The 23075-nt window shown below is 37.6% G+C and overlaps 1 protein-coding gene across 2 annotated transcripts in view; it reads right to left on the bottom strand.

The window, feature by feature from the left end:
- FAM133A (family with sequence similarity 133 member A) overlaps nt 1-23075 on the bottom strand; it is a 50889-nt gene that overhangs the window by 3679 nt on the left and 24135 nt on the right. The window lies entirely within an intron of this gene.

The following is a 23075-nucleotide window of genomic DNA, read 5'->3' as shown; positions in this document are numbered from 1 at the left end:
AGTATTCATAGATATAAAATGAGTCTGAACTAAAAATAGTGGTATAATGAATGAAAAGAGGGGGAAATACATGAGACATGTTTAGGAGATGCTACTGAAATTAATGATCAGTGAGATACAAAGGGTGAGGAAGAGAAAGGAATCTAGGGTAAAGTTCTGGTTTGTGAGACTAGATACAAGGCAATGCCAATGACTGGGTAATATAGGAAACGGCATAGACTTTGAGAAAAGGTCTGGGTTCAGTATTGGATACATAAAGTTTGAAACATGTGAGTGAATCCACATGTAGGAAATTGGATGTATCGGTGTTAGCACTCTGGAATGTGACCTGAGTTAGAGATATAGGATTGGCAGTCACTGAGTGATGGCTAAAGTCATGAGAAAAAATTAAATTACCTTGGGGAAGATTTCAAATGAAAAAAGGTTTGAGCACTGGATCCAATTTAACAACAACACACAAGGGGCTGGCAGAGAAAGTAAAGCTTCAGAAAATTAGCCAGAGTGGTAAGAGCTAGACCAGTATCAGAAAATTAAGTAAGAGTCACAGAAACACAGTGGAGAGAGTAAAGTTTCAAGGTGAGGGCAATAATCCTCAAAGGTCTATGTTCATGAATTTCATTTGAGCAATTTTTAAACATTAAAATTTGAGGAAAAAACCTAAATGTCCATCAATAACAAACAGGTTATAGCAACTATAGTATACATATACAATGGAATACTACATCCACAACATACTGTTGAGTGAAAAGTTCACCAGATGTAAACACTGGTTATCTCTGCATGTGGAGAGGCATTATTTCCTTTTGTAAGTTTTCCTATACTATTTATATTTTTTACAATGAGCAGGTATTATCTTTAACTTTAAAAAAATCCAGAAAAAAAGGTGTTATGGACAACAATATTAAATGCAGCAGATAGGTCAAGTAAGATAAAATCTGAAAATGTCTATTATATTTGGCTATGAAGAAATCATTAGTAACCTTTGCTAATGCAATTTCAATTAATTAGGGCAGAAGCCAGATGACAGTGGGTTAAAGACTAAATGGGAGGTGAGAAAGTAGGGACATAGGGTACATAGACTCATTTGAGAAGGAAAGTAAAGTGATAAGAGGGTAACTATAATGAGGGATGAAGAATTAAAGAAAATGATTTTTTACTGTTGTTTGTTTTTATCAAGGAAGAAACCTGAACATGTTCAGAGGGTGACAAGGTTAAACAGAAAGACTTTTAAGAAGACAGGAAAGAGGGAGGAGCTTCAAGATGGCAGAAGAGTAAGACACGGAGATCACCTTACTCCCCACAAATACATCAGAAATATATCTACATGTGGAACAACTCCTACAGAACACCTACTGAACGCTGGCAGAAGACCTCAGACCTCCCAAAAGGCAAGAAACTCCCCATGTACCTGGGTAGGGCAAAAGAAAAAAGAAAAAACGGAGACAAAAGAATAGGGACGGGACCTGCACAAGTGGGAGGAAGCTGTGTAGGAGGAAAGGTTTCCACACACTAGGAAGCCCCTTCACTTGTGGAGACGGGGGTGGGTGGGGGGAGAAGCTTTGGAGCCATGGAAGAGACGACAGCAACAGAGGTGCAGAGGGCAAAGCAGAGAGATTCCCGCACAGAGGATCAGTGCCGACCAGCACTCACCAGCCCGAGAGGCTTGTCTGCTCACCCGCCGGGGCGGGCGGGGGCTGGGAGCTGAGGCTCGGGCTTCGGAGGTCAGATCCCAGGGAGAAGACTGGGGTTGGCGGCGTGAACACAGCCTGAAGGGGGCTAGTGCTCCACAGCTAGCTGGGAGGGAGTCCAGGAAAAAGTCTGGAGCTGCCGAAGAGGCAAGAGACTTTTTCTTGCCTCTTGGTTTCCTGGTGCGCGAGGAGGGGGGATTAAGAGCACCGCTTAAAGGAGCTCCAGAGATGGGCGCGAGGCGCGGCTATCAGCGCGGACACCAGAGACGGGCATGAGATGCTAAGGCTGCTGCTGAGCCACCAAGAAGCCTGTGTGCGAGCACAGGTCACTCTCTACACCTCCCCTCCCGGGAGCCTGTGCAGCCCGCCACTACCATGGTCCCGTGATCCAGGGACAACTTCCCCGGGAGAATGCATGTTTCGCCTCAGGCTGTTGCAACGTCATGCTGGCCTCTGCCACCGCAGGCTCGTCTCACATCTGTACCCCTCCCACCCCCGGCCTGAGTGAGCCAGAGCCCCCGAATCAGCTGCTCCTTTAACCCCGTCCTGTCTGAGTGAAGAACAGACGCCCTCAGGCGACCTACACGCAGAGGCGGGGCCAAATCCAAAGGTGAACCCTGGGAGCTGGGCGAACAAAGAAAAGAAAGGGAAATCTCTCCCACCAGAATCAGGAGCAGCGGATTAAATGTCTACAATCAACTTGATGTACCCTGCATCTGTGAAATACCTGAATAGACAACATATCATCCCAAAATGAGGAGGTGGATTTTGGGAGCAATGATATAAATATTTTTTTCCCCTTTTTCTCTATTTGTGAGTGTGTATGTGTATGCTGCTGTGTGTGATTTTGTCTGTATAGCTTTGCTTTTACCATTTGTCCTAGGGTTCTGTCTGTCCGTGTTTTTTTTTTTTATTACTTAAAAAAATTTTTTCTTAATAATTATGTTTTATCTTTTATTTTAATAACTTTTTTATTTTATTTTATTTTATTTTATCTTCTTCTTTCTTTCTTTCTTTTTTTTCTCCCTTTTATTCTGACCCATGTGGAGGACAGGCTCTTGGGGCTCCAGCCAGGCATCAGGGCTGTGCCACTGAGGTGGGAGAGCCAAGTTCTGGACACTGGTCCACAGGAGACCTCCCAGCTCCACGTAATATCAAAAGGCAAAAATCTCCCAGAGATCTCCATCTCAATGGCAAGACCCAGCTCCACTCAACGACCAGCAAGATACAGTGCTGGACACCCTATGCCAAACAACTACCAAGATAGGAACACAACCCCATACATTAGCAGAGAGGCTGCCTGAAATCATAATAAGGCCACAGACACCCCAAAACACACCACCAGACGTGGACCTGCCCACCAGAAAGACAAGACCCAGCCTCATCCAACAGACACAGGCACTAGTCCGCTCCACCAGGAAGCCTACACAACCCACTGAACCAAACTTAGCCACTGGGGACAGATACCAAAAACAACGGGAACTACGAACATGCAGCCTGCAAAAAGGAGACCCCGAACACAGTAAGTTAAGCAAAATGAGAAGACAGAGAAACACACAGCAGATGAAGTAGAAAGGCAAAAACCCACCAGACCTAACAAATGAAGAGGAAATAGGCAGTGTGCCTGAAAAAGAATTCAGAATAATGATAGTAAAGATGATCCAAAATCTTGGAAGTAGAATGGAGAGAATACAAGAAACGTTTAACAAGGACCTAGAAGAACAAAAGAGCAAACAAACAGTGATGAAGAACACAATAAATTAAATTAAAAATTCTCTAGAAGGGATCAATAGCAGAATAACTGAGGCAGAAGAAGGGATAAGTGACCTGGAAGATAAAATAGTGGAAATAACTACTGCAGAGCAGAATAAAGAAAAAGAAATGAAAAGAATTGAGGACAGTCTCAGAGACCTCTGGGACAACATTAAATGCACCAACATTCGAATTATAGGGGTCCCAGAAGAAGAAGAGAAAAAGAAAGGGACTGAGAAAATATTTGAAGAGATTATAGTTGAAAACTTCCCTAATATGGGAAAGGAAATAGTTAATCAAGTCCAGGAAGTGTAGAGAGTCCCATACAGGACAAATCCAAGGAGAGACACGCCAAGACACATATTAATCAAACTATCAAAAATTAAATACAAAGAACAAATATTAAAAGAAGCAAGGGAAAAACAACAAATAACACATAAGGGAATCCCCATAAGGTTAAGAGCTGATCTTTCAGCAGAAACTCTGCAAGCCAGAAGGGAGTGACCGGACATACTTAAAGTGATGAAGGAGAAAAACGTACAACCAAGATTACTCTACCCAGCAAGGATCTCATTCAGATTTGACGCAGAAATTAAAACCTTTACAGACAAGCAAAAGCTAAGAGAATTCAGCACCACCAAACCAGCTTTACAACAAATGCTAAAGGAACTTTTCTAGGCAGGAAACACAAGAGAAGGAAAAGACCTACAATAATAAACCCAAAACAATTAAGAAAATGGTAATAGGAACATACATATCGATAATTACCTTAAATGTAAATGGATTAAATGCTCCAACCAAAAGACATAGATTGGCTGAATGGATACAAAAACAAGACCCGTATATATGCTGTCTACAACAGACCCACTTCAGACCTAGGGACACATACAGACTGAAAGTGAGGGGATGGAAAAAAACATATTCCATGCAAATGGAAATCAAAAGAAAGCTGGAGTAGCAATTCTCATATCAGACAAAATAGACTTTAAAACAAAGACTATTACAAGAGACAAAGAAGGACACTACATAAAGATCAAGAGATCAATCCAAGAAGAAGATATAACAATTGTAAATATTTATGCACCCAACATAGGAGCACTTCAATACATAAGGCAAATGCTAACAGTCATAAAAGGGGAAATTGACAGTAACACAATCATAGTAGGGGACTTTAACACCCCACTTTCACCAATGGACAACTCATCCAAAATGAAAATAAATAAGGAACACAATCTTTAAATGATACATTAAACAAGGTGGACTTAATTGATATTTATAGGACATTCCATCCAAAAACAACAGAATACACATTCTTCTCAAGTGCTCATGGACCATTCTCCAGGATAGATCATATCTTGGGTCACAAATCAAGCCTTGGTAAATTTAAGAAAATTGAAATCATATCAAGTATCTTTTCTGACCACAATGCTATGAGATTAGATATCAATTACATGAAAAAATCTGTAAGAAATACAAACACATGGAGGCTAAACAACACACTACTTGATAACCAAGAGATCACTGAAGAAATCAAAGAGGAAATCAAAAAATACCTAGAAACAAATGACAATGAAAACACAATGACCCAAAACCTATGGGATGCAGCAAAAGCAGTTATAAGAGGGAAGTTTATAGCAATAAAATCCTACCTTAAGAACCAAGAAACATCTCAAATAAACAACCTAACCTTACACCTAAAGCAATTAGAGAAAGAAGAACAAAAAAACCCAAAGTTAGCAGAAGGAAAGAAATCATAAAGATCAGATCAGAAGTAAATGAAAAAGAAATGAGGGAAACAATAGAAAAAATCAATAAAACTAAAAGCTGGTTCTTTGAGAAGATAAACAAAATTGATAAAAAATTAGCCAGACTCATCAAGAACAAAAGGGAGAAGACTCAAATCAATAGAACTAAAAATGAAAAAGGAAAAGTAACAACTGACACTGCAGAAATACAAAGGATCATGAGAAATTACTATAAGCATCTCTATGCCAATAAAATGGACAACCTGGAAGAAATGGACAAATTCTTAGAAATGCACGACCTTCCGAGACTGAACCAGGAAGAAATAGAAAATATGAACAGACCAATCACAAGCACTGAAATTGAAACTGTGATTAAAAATCTTCCAACAAACAAAAGCTCAGGACCAGAGGGCTTTACAGGCGAATTCTATCAAACATAGAGAAGAGCTAACACCTATCCTTCTCAAACTCTTCCAAAATATAGCAGAGGGAGGAACACTCCCAAACTCATTCTACAAGGCCACCATCACTCTGATACCAAAACCAGACAAAGATGTCACAAAGAAAGAAAACTGCAGGCCAATATCACTGATGAACATAGATGCAAAAATCCTCAACAAAATACTAGCAATCAGTATCCAACAGCACATTAAAAGGTTCATACACTATGAGTAAGTGGGGTTTATCCCAGGAATGCAAGGATTCTTCAATATACGCAAATCAATCAATGTGATACACCACATTAACAAATTCAAGGAGAAAAACCATATGATCATCTCAATAGATGCAGAGAAAGTTTTCGACAAAACTCAACACCCATTTATGATAAAAACCCTCCAGAAAGTAGGCATAGAGGGAACTTTCCTCAACATAAAAGGTCATATATGACAAGCCCACAGCCAACATCATCCTCAATGGTGAAAAACTGAAACCATTTCCACTAAGATCAGGAACAAGACAAGGTTGCCCACTCTCACCACTATTTTTCAAAATAGTTTTGGCAGTTTTAGCCACAGCAATCAGAGAAGAAGAAGAAATAAAAGGAATCCAAATTGGAAAAGAAGAAGTAAAGCTGTTACTGTTTGCAGATGACATGATTCTACACATAGACAATCCTAAAGATGCTACCAGAAAACTACTAGAGCTAATCAATGAATTTGGTAAAGTAGCAGGCTACAAAATTAATGCACAGAAATCTCTTGCATTCCTATACACTAATGATGAAAAATCTGAAAGTGAAATTAAGAAAACACTCCCATTTACCATTGCAACAAAAAGAATAAAATATCTAGGAATAAACCTTCCTTAGGAGCCAAACGCCCTGTATGCAGAAAATTATAAGACACTGATGAAAGAAATTAAAGATGATACAAATAGATGGAGAGATATACCATGTTCTTGGATTGGGAGAATCAGCATTTTGAAAATGACTCTACTACCCAAAGCAATCTACAGATTCAATGCAATCCCTATCAAACTACCACTGGCATTTTTCACAGAACTAGAACAAAAAATTTCACAATTTGTATGGAAACACAAAAGACCCCAAATAGCCAAAGCAATCTTGAGAAAGAAAAACAGAGCTGGAGGAATCAGGCTCCCTGACTTCAGACTACACTACAAAGCTACAGTAATCAACACAGTATGGTACTGACACAAAAACAGAAATATAGATCAATGGAACAGGATAGAATGCCCAGAGATAAACCCACACACCTATGGTCACCTTATCTTTTTTTATTTTTTTTTAAACATCTTTATTGAAGTATAATTGCTTTACAATGGTGTGTTAGTTTCTGCTTTATAACAAAGTGAATCAGTTATACATATACATATGTTCCCATATCTCTTCCCTCTTGCATCTCCCTCCCTCCCTCCCTCCCTATCCCACCCCTATAGGTGGTCACAAAGCACCGAGCTGATCTCCCTGTGCTATGCGGCTGCTTCCCACTAGCTATCTATTTTACATTTGGTAGTGTATATATTTCCATGACACTCTCTCACCCTGTCACATCTCACCCCTCCCCCTCCCCATACACTCAAGTCCATTCTCTAGTAGGTCTGTGTCTTTATTCCCGTCTTGCCACTAGGTTCTTCATGACCTTTTTTTTCCCCTTAGATTCCATATATATGTGTTAGCATACTGTATTTGTTTTTCTCTTTCTGACTTACTTCACTCTGTATGACAGACTCTAACTCCATCCACCTCATTACAAATACCTCCATTTCATTTCTTTTTATGGCTGAGTAATATTCCATTGTATATATGTGCCGGTCACCTTATCTTTGATGAAGGAGGCAAGAATATACAGTGGAGAAAGGACAGCCTCTTCAATAAGTGGAGCTGGGAAAACTGGACAGGTACATGTAAAAGAATGAAATTAGAACACTCCCTGACACCATACACAAAAATAAACTCAAAATGGATTAAAGACCTAAATGTAAGGCCAGACACTATCAAACTCTTAGAGGAAAACATAGGCAGAACACTCTATGACACAAATCACAGCAAGATCCTTTTTGACCCAGCTCCTAGAGAAATGGAAATAAAAACAAAAATAAACAAATGGGACCTAATGAAACCTAAAAGCTTTTGCACAGCAAAGGAAACCATAAATAAGACCAAAAGACAACCCTCAGAATGGGAGAAAATATTTGCAAATAAAGCAACTGACAAAGGATTAATCTCCAAAACATACAAGCAACTCATGCAGCTCAATATCAAAACAACAAGCAACCCAATGCAAAAATGGGCAGAAGACCTAAATAGACATTTCTCCAAAGAAGATATACAGATTTCCAACAAACACATGAAAGAATGCTCAACATCATTAACCATTAGAGAAATGCAAGTGAAAACTACAATGAGATATCATCACACCAGTCAGAATGGCCATCATCAAAAAATCTAGAAACAATAAATGCTGGAGAGGGTGTGCAGAAAAGGGAACCCTCTTGCACTGTTGGTGGGAATGTAAATTGATACAGCCACTATGGAGAACAGTATGGAGGTTCCTTAAAAAACTAAAAATAGAACTACCATATGACCCAGCAATCCCACTACTGGGCATATACCCTGAGAAAACCATAATTCAAAAAGACTCATGTACTAAAATGTTTACTGCAGCTCTATGTACAATAGCCAGGACATGGAAGCAATGAAGTGTCCATCAACAGATGAATGGATAAAGAAGATGTGCCACATATATAGAATGGAATATTAGTTAGCCATAAAAAGGAACGAAACTGAGTTATTTGTAGTGAGGTGGATGGACCTAGAGACTGTCATACAGAGTGAAGTAAGTCAGAAAGAGAAAAACAAATACAGTATGCTAACACATATATATATGGAATGTAAAAAAAAAATGGTCAGAAGAACCTAGGGGCAAGATGGGAATAAAGATGCATACCTACTGCAGAATGGACTTGAGGATACGGGGAGGGGGAAGGGTAAGCTGGGACGAAGTGAGAGAGTGGCATGGACATATATACACTACCAAACGTAAAATAGATAGCTAGTGGGAAGCAGCCGCATAGCACAGGGAGATCAGCTCGGTGCTTTGTGACCACCTATAGGGGTGGGATAGGGAGGGTGGGAGGGAGGGAGACGCAAGAGGGAAGAGATATGTGGACATATGTATATGCATAACTGATTCACTTTGTTATAAAGCAGAAACTAACACACCATTGTAAAGCAATTATACTCCAATAAAGATGTTAAAAAAAAAAAAGAAAAAGAAGACAGGAAAGAGAGGGAATAATTCTTTGTGGCAAAACCATAGAAGAAACAGAGAGGAATCAGAGTTATAAGTAGAAGATCTCTCTTGAAAGAGCAGAGGCAAAGAATAAAGGGTATGGGTGTAGGGTTTTGTGTGTGTGTTGTGGGGGGGGTGGTGGTGAAAGGGAGAAAGTTGAAATAGTTCTCACATAATAGCCTTCATTTTCACTCAGTGGTCGGAGCCAAGGTCATCTGCTAAGATTAAGGCAGGTTGAGGTAGCACAGGAGTTTTAGACAAATGATTAAAATTTGGAATAACTGCAGAGGGGAATGCGAGAGAATGCTGACACCAGACAAGCGTGTGGGAGGCCTTCAGAACTGCAGAATCTGTGTGCTCTTTTTGCAGAAGATAAAGCACACTGAGAAAAAAGAAAAAAGTAACACCAACAAAGTCTCTTGCTCAAATACTCTGTTTTAAAAGTGCTGTGGCTTACCTTCTGTTTCTATTTTAGAAGAGAAACTTTATTCTTTTTATCTCTATTTATTTTTATGAAGTATGCTAATTTTGTATAAAGATTAGATACAAATTGTAACAACCCTGCTGGTAATCTGAGTGTTATAACAGTTATTTTTTCATTCATTCTTACAGCTCCCTTTTGATCATCTATTATGCACCAGACACTATGTTATATGCCATGGAGATTATTGTCTAGTAAAGGTAAAAGTCATTACACAAATATCAAACAAATGAGTATATAATTATAATAGTGATTAAAATGATGAAGGAAAAGCACAGGATGCTATGAAAAGTATAATGAGTAATCTAATTTAGAATGGAAGGTCAGCTCTGAGATACTAACATATAATTAACATGTAATCTGAGACCTGATGGATAAATCAGAGCTAGCCAGATGAAGTGATTAAACAGGAAAGGAGTAATCAAAGAGCCAAAGTTGATTGCATGTTCCAGGTACAAGGAATACCAGATGGTAAGGCCCTGAGGTGAAAAGGAAAAGCCAAATACAATGCAAATATTCACATTATTACACTGTTGTAAACCGGTCATCATATCAGCTTCTCATTCTTAAAAGTGATTGTATCTATACCATTTTTCATTGAACATGCTCAGGTAAAAGTCAATATGAATTTAAAGTAATTAAAAGCATATTTTAACGTTTCACAGTCTAATTTCAATTGTAAGTATCACCAAGTCTAGTTATTTTTAAGGACCTACTCTATTTTACAAATCATTTCATTCAATTTTTAGTGATATGTCTAACTGTAGGCATCATACTATCTCATAGACATATGCACTTCAGCTGAAAATTCTTTCCAAATAACTGGCAATAGCTCTGCGACTTAATCTGAAACACCCAACTCTTCTGCAAAGGCCTGGACATTTGGATGAGACCCCTATTAAAAAAAAAACCTTAATGTTCTTTGTTCCCACTAGCTAATGTAAGTTTAAGTACCATGCTACTGAAATAAATGCCTCTTATAAAGCTACTTAAAGGCTTTAAGATAGTAATGAGTCTGCTAAATTATAATATAATAATAATCTGTACATATATACTACTAATACCTTTAATTATCACACTATGTTCTGCCATTTCACATTGATTGATAATATAGAGGGCAGCCACAGAATCAGCTAATTCACAGGCTGAATAAGAGACAAAGATGGTTTATGAAGACATTTAATGATACTTGACAATTTCCTGAAAATATCTAGCTCTAGCAAGTGTATATAAAATGATATCATTTCTTCTAAATAAAACTCAAGCAATAACACATTCTATTCTAGTTGTTAACATGACTGTTTTGAGGGAGAAATTATCCCTCTTATTTTGATCAACATGATAGAAAGCTGTGCCATGTTAAAAGCATTCACCGCTGGTGAATTCCCTCTGGCATAGTTGTGTCATGGAGCATTTCTCATTCTAGGGAAAAGGTGTAGAATTTGAAATACTGCCTCTTCTTCCATCTACAGAATTGTCAGATGACAAGGGATCAGTCTCTAGCATCTTAAGGATGATACCAGAAAGTTTATAGCAGCAATAAAATATTGCAGATGCAAGAGATAAAACAGAAAAGAATAGTTATGAGAGGGTAGAAGCTCTAAGTATAAATTTTAGCTAAGTGTTTATTTTAAAGAAATGAGTACTTCACCCTCTTATTTCTCTTAATATAGTAATACATTTTGGATTTTATATTCAGAAAAACAAATCATTGTTATTGTTTAGCTTTTATGATGACGAAGTGAAATTTTTTTAAAAACAAACTTTCTGTTCTAGGATATCTTTAGATTTACAGAAAAGTTGCAAGTATAGTAGAGTATTTTCTGCATTCAGTTTTCTTATTGATAATGTCTTAAATTAACACATACATTTGCCACAACTAATGAGCCAATACTGACACATTCATATTAACTAAAGTCCATTCTTTATTCAGATTTCCTTAGTTTTTAACCTAATGTCCTTTTTCTATTCCAGGAATCCATCCAGGATACCACATTACATTTAGTCATCATGTCTCCCAGGATCCTCTAGACTGGCAGTTTCTCAGAATCTCCTTGGTTTTGAGGAGTACTGATCAGATATTGATTTCTTAGAATGCTCTTCAATTTGGGTTTGTCTCATGTTTTTCTCATGGTTAGAGTTAGACTACAAGTTCTTGGAAGGAAGAACACAAGTAAAGTACCATTTTCATTACATTACATCCAAGGTACATACTAAGGTGACTTATCATTGATGTTAACCCTGATCACATGACTGAGGTAGTTAGTATTTGCCAGCTGTATCCACTGCAAGAGTACCCTCCGTTTCCATTCTGTATTCTTTGGAAGGATGTCACTATGTGCAATCCACACTTGGAGATTTATGCTCTATCTTCTTGATGGTGGAATATCTACATAAAATATTTGAAATTCCTGTGTATGGGAGATTTGTCCTTTGCATCAGTATGGATCATGAGTATTAATTTTATACTTTGGGCAATATTTCAATACTACTTATTTTGTTGTTGAAATTGTTCCAGAGTTGGCCTTCAGGAGCTCTTTTAGTTGGCTCCTGTATCCTTTTGACATAACCTTATCATTTTGTTTCTTAAGTACTTCCTTACTTTCTGGTTCTATAAGACACTCTAGCATCATCTTGTATATCCTCTGCATTAGCCCTAGAATCATATTGGGGTATTGCTGCTTCTAGACCCTCTCAGCAGACAGCTAGGAAATACAGTAAGTCCCCTACATACGAACCTTCAAGTTGTGAACTTTCAAAGATGTGAAAATGTGTTCACGTGTCTGGCATACATTGCCACATGCGTGCACCCTCTCCAAGTGGTTGTGCTTTTGCATACTTTACTGTACATTACTGTATAGAGTACAGTAGTACAGATTCTTAATTTCAAGCCCAGGATGTCTGGAAGCAAGTGTATAAGCAGCAGTGATGTAGCTGGTACTACTATACTTTTCAAGGTACTGTACTGTAAGATTAAAAATGTTTTCTTTATTTTTTGTGTTTGCTTTTTTATGTATTATTTGTGTGAAAAGTATTATAAACTTATTACAGTACAGTACTATATAGCCGATTGTGTTAATTGGGTACCTAGGCTAACTTTGTTGGACGTACGAACACACTGGACTTAATGAACACACTCTCAGAACGGAACTCTTTTGAATGTAGGAGACTTACTGTATATGAAATGATTTTAATTCATTCAATCACATATTAATTTTGAACTAAGTACCTGGCACTTGGATGACAAATATAAATTATTTAGAGATGGAATGCAGAACACTGTGTTGACTATAATGTGGCATCTAGGTGACATGACTGACTCATCATCAATAGAGTTCATGTTATGGTTATTTCTCAATTAGTGGGAATGGATCTCTCCTGCATACATTTCTTTTTTTTTTTAATGTTTATTTATTTATTTATTTTCTTATTAGTCATCCATTTTATACACATCAGTGTATACATGTCAATCCCAATCTCCCAATTCATCACACCACCACCCCCACCCCCGCCGCTTTCCCCCCTTGGTGTCCATATGTTTTTTTCTCCACTTCTGTGTTTCAATTTCTGCTCTGCAAACCGGTTCATCTGTACCATTTTCTAGGTTCCACATATATGCGTTAATATACAATATTTGTTTTTCTCTTTCTGACTTACTTCACTCTGTATGACAGTCTCTGGATGCATCCACATCTCTACAAATGACCCAATTTCGTTCGTTTTTATGGCTGAGTAATATTCCATTGTATATATGTACCACATCTTCTTTATCCATTCGTCTCTAGATGGGCATTTAGGTTGCTTCCATGACCAGGCTATTGTAAATAGTGCTGCAATGAACATTGGGGTGCATGTGTCTTTTGGAACTAGGTTTTTTTCTGGGTATATGCCCAGTAGTGGGATTGCTGGGTCATGCAGTAATTCTATTTTTAGTTCTTTAAGGAACCTCCATACTGTTCTCCACAGTGGCTGTATCAATTTACATTCCCACCAAAAGTGCAAGAGGGTTCCCTTTCCTCTACATCCTCTCCAGAATGTGTTGTTTGTATATTTTCTGATGATGCCCATTCTAACAGGTGTGAGAGATACCTCATTGTAGTTTTGATTTGCATTTCTCTAATAATTAGTGATGTTGAGCAGCTTTCCATGTGTTTCTTGGCCATCTGTATGTCTTCTTTGGAGAAATGTCTATTTAGGTCTTCTGCCCATTTTTGGATTGGGTTGTTTGCTTTCTTAATATTGAGCTGCATGAGCTGTTTATATATTTTGGAGATTAATGCTTTGTCTGATGATTCATTTGCAAATATTTTCTCCCATTCTGGGGGTTGTCTTTTAGTCTTGTTTATGGTTTGCTTTGCTGTGCAAAAGCTTTGAAGTTTCATTAAGTCCCATTTGTTTATTTTTGTTTTTATTTCCATTTCTCTAGGAGGTGGATCAAAACATATCTTGCTGTGATTTATGTCAAAGAGTGTTCTTCCTATGTTCTCCTCTAAGAGTTTTAAAGTGTCTGGTCTTACATTTAGGTCTCTAATCCATTTTGAGTTTATTTTGGTGTATGGTGTTAGGGAGTGTTCTAATTTCATTCTTTTACATGTAGCTGTCCAGTTTTCCCAGCACCACTTATTGAAGAGACTGACTTTTCTCCATTGTATATCCTTGCCTCCTTTGTCATAGATTAGTTGACCATAGATGCGTGGGTTTATCTCTGGGCTTTCTATCCTGTTCCATTGATCTATATTTCTGTTTTTGTGCCAGTACCATATTGTCTTGATTACTGTAGCTTTGTAGTATAGTCTGAAGTCAGGTAGTCTGATTCCTCCAGCTCTGTTTTTTGTCCTCAAGACTGCTTTGGCTATTTGGGGTCTTTTATGTCTCCATACAAATTTTAAGATTTTTTTGTTCTAGTTCCATAAAAAATGCCATTGGTAATTTAATAGGGATTGCATTGAATCTGTAGATTGCTTTGGGTAGTATAGTCGCTTTCACGATATTGATTCTTCCAATCCAAAAACATGGTATATCTCTCCATATGTTGGTATCATCTTTAATTTCTTTCATCAGTGTCTTATAGTTTTCTGCATACAGGTCATTTGTCTCCTTAGGTAGGTTTATTCCTAGGTATTTTATTCTTTGTGTTGCAATGGTAAATGGGAGTATTTCCTTAATTTCTCTTTCAGATTTTTCATCATTAGTGTATAGGAATGCAAGAGATTTCTGTGCATTAATTTTGTATCCTGCAACTTTACCAAATTCATTCATTAGCTCTAGTAGTTTTCTGGTGGCATCCTTAGGATTCTCTATGTATAGTATCATGTCATCTGCAAACAGTGACAGTTTTACTTCTTCTTTTCCAATTTGATCTATCCTGGAGAATGTTCCATGCGCACTTGAGAAGAAAGTGTAATCTGCTGTTTTTGGATGGAATGCCCTATAAGTATCAATTAAATCTATCTGGTCTATTGTGTCATTTAAAGCTTGTGTTTCCTTTCTAATTTTCTGTTTGGATGATTTGTCCTTTGGTGTAAGTGAGTTGTTAAAGTCCCCCACTCTTACTGTGTTACTGTCGATTTCCTCTTTTAGAGCTGTTAGCAGTTGCCTTATGTATTGAGGTGTTCCTATGTTGGGTGCATATATATTTACAATTGTTATATCTTCTTCTTGGATTGATCCCTTGATCATTATGTAGTGTCCTTCCTTGTCTCCTGTAACATTCTTTATTTTAAAGTCTATTTTATCTGATATGAGTATAGCTACTCCAGCTTTCTTTTGATTTCCATTTGCATGGAATATCTTTTTCCATCCCCTCACTTTCAGTCTGTATGTGTCCCTAGGTCTGAAGTGGGTCTCTTGTAGACAGCATATAGATGGGTCTTGTGTTTGTATCCATTCAGCAAGCCTGTGTCTTTTGGTTGGAGCATTTAATCCATTCACGTTTAAGGTAATTATCGATATGTATGTTCCTATGACCATTTTCTTAATTGTTTTGGGTTTGTTTTTGTAGCTCCTTTTCTTCTCTTGTGTTTCCCACTTAGAGAAGTTCTGTTAGCATTTGTTGTAGAGCTGGTTTGGTGGTGCTGAATTCTCTTAGCTTTTGCTTGTCTGTAAAGCTTTTGATTTCTCCATCAAATCTTAATGAGATCCTTGCTGGGTAGAGTAGTCTTGGTTGTAGGCTCTTCCCTTTCATCACTTTAAGTATTTCATGCCACTCCCTTCTGGCTTGTAGAGTTTCTGCAGAGAAATCAGCTGTTAACCTTATAGGAGTTCCCTTGTATGTTATTTGTCGTTTTTCCCTTGCTGCTTTAAATAATTTTTCTTTGTCTTTAATTTTTACCAGTTTGATTACTATGTTTCTCAGCGTGTTTCTCCTTGGGTTTATCCTGTATGGGACTCTCTGTGCTTCCTGGACTTGGGTGGCTATTTCCTTTCCCATGTTAGGGAAGTTTTCGACTATAATCTCTTCAAATATTTTCTCGGGTCCTTTCTCTCTCTCTTCTCCTTCTGGGACCCCTATAATGCAATGTTGTTACTTTTAATGTTATCCCAGGGGTCTGTTAGGCTGTCTTCATTTCTTTTCATTTTTTTTTCTTTAGTCTGTTCCACAGCAGTGAATTCCACCATTTTGTCTTCCAGGTCACTTATCCGTTCTTATGCCCCAGTTATTCTGCTATTGAATCCTTCTAGTGTATTTTTCATTTCAGTTATTGTATTGTTCATCTCTGTTTGTTTGTTCTTTAATTTTTCTAGGTCTTTGTTAAACATTTCTTGCATCTTCTCAATCTTTGCCTCCATTCTTTTTCCGAGGTCCTGGATCATCTTCACTATCATTATTCTGAATTCTTTTTCTGGAAGATCACCTATCTCCATTTCATTTAGTTGTTTTTCTGGGGTTTTATCTGTTCCTTCATCTGGTACATAGCCCTCTGCCTTTTCATCTTGTCTGTCTTTCTGTGAATGTGGTTTTTGTTCCATAGTCTGCAGGATTGTGGTTCTTCTTGCTTCTGCTGTCTTCCCCCTCTGGTGGATGAGGCTAGCTAAGAGGCTTGTGTAAGTTTCCTGATGGGAGGGACTGGTGGTGGGTAGAGCTGGCTATTTCTCTGGTGGGCAGAGTTCAGTAAAATTTTAATCTGCTTGTCTGCTGTTGGGTGGGGCTGGGTTCCCTCCCTGTTGGTTGTTTGGCCTGAGGCGACCCAACACTGGAGCCTACTCGGGCTCTTTGGTGGGGCTAATGGCAGACTCTGGGAGGGCTCACGCCAAGGAGTACTTCCCAGAACTTCTGCTGCCAGTGTCCTTGTCCCTTGGTGAGCCACAGCTGTCCCTCGCCTCTGCAGGAGACCCTCCAACACTAGCAGGTAGGTGTGGTTCAGTCTCCTATGGGGTCACTGCTCCTTCCCCTGGGTCCTGATGTGCACACTACTTTGTGTTTGCCCTCCAAGAGTGGAGTCTCTGTTTCCCGCAGTCCTGCCAAAGTCCTGCAATCAAATCCTGCTAGCCTTCAAAGTCTGATTTTCTAGAAATTCCTCCTCCTGTTGCCAGACCCCCAGGTTGGGAAGCCTGACGTGTGGCTCAGAACCTTCACTCTAGTGGGTGGACTTCTGTGGTATAATTGTTCTCCAGTTTGTGAGTCACCCACCCAGCGGTTATGGGATTTGATTTTATTGTGATAGCGCCTCTCCTACCATCTCATTGTGGCTTCTCCTTTGTCTTTGCATGTGGGGTATCTTTTCTGGTGAGTTCCAGTGTCTTCCTGTCAGTGATTGTTCAGCAGTTAGTTGTGATTCCGGTGTTCTCGAAAGAGGGAGAGGGAGTGAGAGCATGTCCTTCTACTCCGCCATCTTGAACCAATCTTCCCTCCTGCATACATTTCTGAAACTGTTTGAAAAGTCTAAGAGTATAGTCTAAAGAAAAGAGCAAAGGTCCTCAGAAGAACTAGCTTTTCCCCTTTAGCACTTTGCCCAGGTCAAGAAGCCATGAACAAAACAGTATTGTTTATAGTGTCAGTGTCAATGTTTTAAGAAACACTCTGTAGAAAACCATTATATACATGAGTACCAAATTCAACTAAGCAGTTGCCAAGGAGGTACTTATTTTGTCAGTTCATTTGATAAGTTTTAGATACTCACTAGCAACTTTCTTGAGTCTTCCTTGACAACAGATTTTGCCCTACTATGTGTGTTTAGATGTGGTAAGTCATGGCTATATAGGATGTAATTAAAATGTTCTAGGAGCACTGAAAATTCCAGTTCCTCTATTCAAGGGGTCACCTTACACGAACCAATGCTAACTGAATACTAGTTTCTTTCCATCTGTGTGACATGACTTCTATGAAAATACACCCCCCAAATAAGGTTTGCCATGTCTCTTCTCCCCATTGTCCCAACTTCTATTTCACAAATGAATTTTGTATAAATCCCTGACAAGATCCCTCAAGTCACAAAGCTTGTTTGTGTTTTTTAGCACTGAACATCTAAAATCAATTTCATTCACATTTGACCAGGGTGCAAATGTAATATCAGTCATACATTAGACTTTCAAAGGGAGACAGAACTGTACCTTCCATTTATTCTTTATAATTTTATCTACATTTTGTGGTAAAAAGTGATATATTTTATATAAGAGAATCACGAGATGCTTCTTGAGGCAATGCACTGTGAATCCAAACTGATTTGTAGACTAAAATCTGTCAACTTTTCCCTGGATCTAGTTGTGCCAGGATATACTTGTCACCTCTTCCAGAAACTTATAAAAGATAAGGCCCTAAGCATAGGAAGCAAACCAGGGGAACTCTTTATTATTTTGCCAGGGAACACAGTTCAAAGCACATCTATTTATGCATGGCTTTAAACAGCCTTACTTGGTTTCTCATGTATCAACACTTCAATGACTACCTTCTGTAACCTGCCACCCTGACATGAATTTTTTAAAGTGTATTTCTAAAAACAGAACAGAGAATTTGATGTAATGTGTATATACGAATATACTGGCTATGAAATAACTGAAAGCATCACAGCTATTTATTGAAGCTAGGTACACTTACATGAGTCACCTCTCTTCTCACAATGACTACGTATAAAAATTTCCTAAAAATTCAAAGGCCAGATCATATAGACTTATTTGTTATAATAACTAACATATAGATGCTTATTGGAAACAATAATAAGGTATACTGAGAAGCATCAGAAAGTGTGAAAATTTGTATTAATATTACTTTAGTATGCTGGAATCAAAGGGGACTACCTTTCCATAACTTGCCTGTTTTGAAAAACCATATGGAAGAGATAACTCAGTATTCATCCTCAGGGGGAGAAAAATTAGTTTTAAATTCCAGGAAGGGCACTGAGGAAGAGTTGGCTTGATGAAGGCAGATAAAGTATCTTAGGTAAATTCACTAGGCAGACTGTTTAACTTCACCCACCAATGCAGCAATCATCATTAGAATTCATTATCATTATAGACGTGAAGGACCACTTCCCCTTTTTATTTGCTGAGTGCTCTCAGACAAATCATATAACCTCTCTTTGTCTCAGTTTTCAATCCCATCCCCTGCCCTCAGGTTCAAATGAAATATTCTTTGGCCATAGTCTGAAAACTGTTTAAGTCTATATAAATGTAAAGACTTGATATTCCTATGATTATTTTCACCAATCATGTAATAATGATTACAATTATTCAGTATTCACCATGAATAGGTACTGTTCCAAGTGGTTTACATGGATAATCTCATTTAATTCTCACTACTTCATGAAGTAGGTATTATTATTTTCCCCATTTGACAGATGAGCAAACAGTCTCAGGACGCTTAAGTAATTTTTCCAAGGTCTCATAGTAGTAGAGCCAAGATTGGACCCCTAGCAGCCTGATTTAAAGCCTGCATTATTAAAGAAAGTTATAGCATGACAAGTGGCTGCAAATTCTAGCAGAGGACTCTAATGAAAATATGATGGTTATTTGTAGCTCTACATCTATCCCTTAAGTTCATAAGGTCACAGGACAAATGCTCCCCTGAAAGGGCAGAAAAGTGTCTAAAGTTAACAAAATTTAAATTGGTTGATAATATCAGTTTCTACAAATTGGGACAACCTGAAGCAGGTATTCTATTAATTTATCACGTCAATCTAGAATTTTCAGACACATGAAGCATAAATCTCTCTTGGGTGTGGGAGTGGAGAAGGGAGTCTAGCTTAAACTAGTCAATATATTTTTCTGCATAACCATGTGGCTGGATACAACTAACTTTTATGATAATGAAGATAACTTGGGAAAATGGAAACGTACAGAAAACCCAAAAACACCATTTAACTTATTATTTTCAGTTTCTTTCATTACCCAACCTGATTACCAGAGCTGATAAAATGGACTGATTCAAGTTTTCCCTTCTCTCTTCACATCTGCAAATATGGGGATGCTTAAGGAACAGTGTTAACTAGAATCAGCGAAAAGCAAATGGAAACCATTCAAATCAGCCTGGATAATCTATAAACTACTAAGAGTTTCTTCCCTTTATATTCCAGACTACTTACTACCTATCTCTGTTCCTTCACATGGCTGTATATGTTCCTGCCATTTATATATGTAGAGTGTCACTTGTAATTTCCTTTTCCCTCACTGGATTGCAAATCCCTAAAGGGTAAAGACTATAGCATTGCCCAGACTACCATGCTCTCTATCCACCGCTTTGGCAGATATTCCGAGTCACAGAATTTGCTAACCTGACACTTAACATGTCACAGCAGTTATTTTTACCTATTTGTTATATCATTGCCAGCAGCAGTTGTCATGCAGTAGTCAGGAATACAGGAAAATTCCACACTAGGAAGTCAGCTATTTTTACCCAGATTCCCCTGAATCTTTTTCACCCTTTGAATGACACTGAAATAATCTGCCTGTATTATTGCCTGAATAAGGAACCTGAAGATCCCAGTACATTTTCTTGATTTACTCCCAACTCAGTATAACTCTAGATAACTGTTTTTCTCTATGGAAGAAGGCAATTCTAACCCCAAATCCCTCAACAGCCCTGAATGTGAGCATACAGATTACTTATGCAATCCATTAAATCTTCTGATAGGCAGCCATATCAAAACTTCGTAATCTATTTGGCTTATCTATTCCAAAATGTTTGCGCATGAAATTCCTCATCTTGAAAATAAATTTGATATCCTAAAAATTAGAGAAACACCTAAAATGTTTATGGCATGCTGAAATGGAAGAAAACTTGCTTTTCATCAGCCTGAATTACTACTGGCTTAGAAAATAAATCATAACTTAATTTTGACCATAATACAATTTAAAATGGAAAAATATCTTAAAATAAGATTGAATCTGTATGGTGAAAACATATAATCTGAATGTAGGTGTTTCACTTATTCACTCAAAATATGTTTACTGAGAACCTACTATGAGCCAGGCACTAGTGTTAAACAAGACAGATAAAGTCCATGACTTCATGGGGTTTACATATTAGAGGAGAGAGACAATTAACAAATTTGGGCTTTATTCCAAATATTTCAGAATGAAACTAATCAAGACTTTAACAGAAAATACTGGGTGGTGGTTGGGGGATGGGGGAAACAGAGGAACAAGTTAAATGATGTAATAAGTAAACACAGATAAATTCAGAATATGGGACATTCTATAAAACAAACATCTGGTCTTTTCTAAAAATTACATGAGAAAAAATGAAGACTGCTCTAGAAAAAAAGAAGATTTAAAGAGACATAATTAAATGCCATGAATGAACCTTGATTTTATCCCAGTTCAGTAAAAAACAGGTATATGAGGTTTCTTTTTGGAGTGATGGAAATGTTCCAAAATTACATGGTGGTGATGGCTGCACAACTTTTGTAAATTTGCAGTAAGTCATTGAATATTACATTTAAAATGAATAATTTTCACAGTGTGAAAACTATACATAAATAAAGCTGTTAAAAATGATTTTGAGGGGACACCTAGAGATATCTAATATTGATAGGTATTAGATGACATCAGGGAATTATTTTTAATTACCTTAAATATTATAATATTAAGAGTATGGAAGAGAATTCCCTTATTTTTAGGAGATGCAAGCTGAAGAAATTGCATATGAAGCATCATGAGTTCTGTAACTTACTTTCAAATTGTACAGCAAAACAAAGAAAGCAAATACAGCAAAATGATAAAAGTTTTTGGCTCTAGGTTACGAGTGTATAGGTGTTCACTGCAAAAGTCTTTCAAGTTTTCTATGTGCCTGAAAATTTCATAATAAAAGTTGGAAAATACATTAATTTTTAAGAGAGAGAAAAAGAGAGCCATTGGAAGATATGAAGTAAGGAATGATAATGATCTGTTGTTTTTGGCCATCTTAACAAACAAATTGGACCTGCTTACTGTATGATTTGATCAGTTAGACAGAAATCTCTCAATTGCTGAAGGCTGAATAAATTGACTGCATTGGAAAATAACTGATTATGAAATCACAAATAGACTTGGCCTAATGTCCTGTCTGTAGCAGTATAAACAATGGTTATGCAACTCACCTTTCCATTCTACTTCCTATCTGTTCCACCTTTTACATTTCAATTTTGGCTGGTTTACTTTTGTTGTGGCCAACACATAAAGTCAAGGATCCCTATACTCTTGGCATAAAAACCAAAGATCCTAAATGAGTCTATGGGCTCCAACCTAAATAATCCTGGTCACTGCTTATTTCCTCAACCTTATCTTCTGCCCCACTCATCCTCCTCCCTCTCTGAGCTTCAAACTCAATGGCCTTCTTTCAGTATCTCTGATGTGCCATATTCACTCTACCCAGGGCCTCTGCAAGTACTATTCTCCCTCCCTAAGTGCAACTTGAATAACATTTATTTAGCGAAGTCTTTTCTGATGTCCTTGAAAAAGTTCAGTCTGACGATTATGCTCTTATAGAACTTTGTGCTTTTTCTTTTAATATTCATTGCAATGAATATTATCTAATTATTTGTGTAATCATTTGTTTAATACCATTTCTGCTCACTAGATTATGGGTTCTATAAGGAAAAGATCTATGTGTATTGTGTTCACTACTGAAGCTCTTAAAAAAAACATTAGCATAGAAACCTGCTACTGTTTCATTTGAACCAATAAAAACCACCTGTCTTAACCCTATTTCCCCTTTTATCTACTGCTCCATTTCTCTGTTGTTCTTTTTTATTACAACTCCTGGAAAGAGCTGTTTACAGTAAGTCCCCTACCTATGAACGAGTTCCATTCTGAGAGCGCGTTCGTAAGTCCAACAAAGTCAGTCCTAGGTACCCAACTAACACAATCGGCTATACAGTACCGTACTGTAATAGGTTTATGATACTTTTCACATAAATAGTACATAAAAGACAAACACAAAAAATAAAGAAAACATTTTTAATCTTATAGTATAGTACCTTGAAAAGTATAGTGGCTTGAAATAAAAATACTGTACTACTATACTCTATACAGTACTATACAGTAAAGTACACAAAAGCACAACCACTTGGAGAGGGTGCACACATGTGACAATTGTACGCCAGACACGTGAACTTATGTGATTGTACATGTGAATGCACTTTCGCATCTTTGAAAGTTTGCAAATTGAAGTTTCATATGTAGGGGACTTATTGTATACAGTTTTCAACTCTTCTCTTCCCATTCTCTCTTGAACCCACAC

This window comes from Balaenoptera musculus, chromosome X (genome assembly GCF_009873245.2).
Source record: "Balaenoptera musculus isolate JJ_BM4_2016_0621 chromosome X, mBalMus1.pri.v3, whole genome shotgun sequence".
NCBI classification, from domain to species: Eukaryota; Metazoa; Chordata; class Mammalia; order Artiodactyla; family Balaenopteridae; genus Balaenoptera; species Balaenoptera musculus.
The sequence above is the reverse complement of the archived record's forward strand: the minus strand, read 5'-3'. Positions and strand labels throughout refer to the sequence as shown.